Consider the following 2,517-nt stretch of genomic DNA (forward strand, 5'->3'; position numbering starts at 1 on the left):
CAGTATTTATATTATAAAAAAATGAGCTAATGATTTTCTATTACACTAGTGCCGATAAATTGTTTACCATTATCGGCTTGCTAAGTCAATGTTTTTGAGCCTAAAAAACAACAAATATCAAATCAATTACAAAACTAAAACAACATACATGAGTGAGCACCGCACTAAAATATATTATTACACTACTAAAAATTTTGCATTTAGTTTTTATGAGTCACCTCAAGCGGTTCATAAAAGCTACATTAGGTTACTACTTTTTAATTGACAATACCCGAAAAAAATCACATAATTCTATACGAAAATTTTGATAATAAATACACAAAGTATTTAACTTCATAATGTAGATTTCTAAACTTATTTCAAGAGAAAATGTTTAGCCCGAATTGGCCCGAATCGGCCCGAAGCCCGCTTTAAGCCCGCACTGGCCGGGTTTGGGCCGATAAAAATAGGCCCGCAATTGCAGCCCGGCCCGGCCCGCACACATGGGCTTAATTTAATGCTTGGACCCGGCCCAAACCCGGCCCGGCCCGGCCCATGATCACCTCTAGGTAGTAGTTATGTCATTAACTTTGTGGTTATGATGTCCATTTTCTACCACTATAAATATGAGAAAGTTGTAGTATTTGAAATACACATCTATATATCATATACTACTTCTCTTTGATAATTTTCAGCATACCATATGAGTTCCATCTCCTAATGGTTGAGTACACAACTTTTAGGACTGTTGTGTGACCTTGAGGGACGACGCCCATTTCAATTTATACCGTAATCGGGGTGATTTCGTTTCTCATTCAGTGGCTTTCATACCACGAGTCCACGACACAACAACATCTCCTCTAATTATATCTTCACCTCTATAGTGACCCTATATTTCCAACAGACTTAATTTTAAGACGAATAGTGTCGTTTTAAGGATGACTTACCGATTCTCTATAGTTTTAATATGACTTTACTATTGGTTGATGTACATTTGAAGACTGCCCATATTATGACCCATTGACAGTTTGACACACTAAATGATTATTCTAAAGATTTTTTTTTTAATACTAAAACTCATGTTTATCTTAGAAGGAGACGCCCAATTTATTCTAATATCATACACTCAAGCAATTCCTCCTGTTGTAATTTCATCATTGCCATAGAAATCGCTTTGTGTTTGGATAATACGATTAATATCAAGGTTCCTCAATAATACAATCCAAGGTACTGCGTATATCACCCGAGGAATCTAAGGTTGCTAATTAGAAAAAGAGTCATATAACCATACCCGTGGAGGAAATGTATTCCCTCTATCCCGGTTATTTGTTGTTTTTTGGTTTTGGCACAAAGACAAGGAAAGAGGAGGGAGCCAATTATTAAATGACAAGTGGACCAAATTGGGTATAAAATAGGACAACAAATAACTGGGACAGAGAAAGTACCAATAAGAGACGGCCAGTTAATACTGTCAAGGCAAACGATACTTCCTTATTCTTAAACTGTGAACATAATCAAGAAGTAGAATCAAGTAGTAGATGTGGGTAATTTTATTTTTATTTTTTTTGGTTGGTTGGTATTAATGAGGGGCAAAGCATCGAAAATTAACTACTAGCTATTACACAGGAATAGCTACCCCAAAAATATCCTCTCAAAGGATGGTACACAACTTGTTTGTCGGACTGTCTAAATGAATAGGAATTGTACTCGAATATACTCCTTGCCGCCCTATTTGCTTCTCTGTAAGTATGCTCCAGCTTGACTATCCAGTGGTCTTCATGTATTAATTCTTGACATCATTTGGCAATAAACTTTAAACTATTACTTACTAGTTGATCCTCGTTGATAAGATTTACGCAGGGAAAAGTATCCATATGAATAAGCAGCTTCGTAATGTGCATCGATTTTGCCCTCTCCAAGCCAGCGAGAAGAGCAATAAGCTCGGCTTTCATGGAAGAACAGCTGCCACATGATAGATAAAAAGCAGTAATAAAAGTTCCCGACTCATCCCGAAAAATACCACCTTCTCCCGAAAAATACCAGCTTCTCCCGCCGGGCCTGAATTACCCTTTGAGGCTCCATTTGTATTCAATAATATCCAATTGTGTGGAGGAGGAAGCCAGCAAATAAAAATCTCCATATTAGAGGGTCGAAGCTGTGGAACAAAAATATCGAAACGGTCGAAGGCTTTCTTAGTAGTCTCAAATTGCTGATAGAGAAAGGCTCGAGGTTCTGTCGTATTTTCGTATTCCCGTTCAAAGACGATATTATTTATCCATCTCCATATCCACCAGCAGGTTATAGCAAAAGAAATCGGCCAATCCGCTTCTGTCGTTAGCACATCGTTACTTGCGCTTTTAGACAACCAGTCTGTAAAAAAAGAGTTATAAAAAGAGGGGTTTGAACCATCGATACCTACAATACTCCATATCCATCGTGATATTGGGCATGAGCAAAGGAGGTGCTTTGTTGTTTCTTCATCCTCTTCGCATCTCGGGAGTAGATGTGGGTAATAGTTGCTCAACTATGAGACTCAAT

This window comes from Silene latifolia, chromosome Y, assembly GCF_048544455.1.
Source record: "Silene latifolia isolate original U9 population chromosome Y, ASM4854445v1, whole genome shotgun sequence".
NCBI classification, from domain to species: domain Eukaryota; kingdom Viridiplantae; phylum Streptophyta; class Magnoliopsida; order Caryophyllales; family Caryophyllaceae; genus Silene; species Silene latifolia.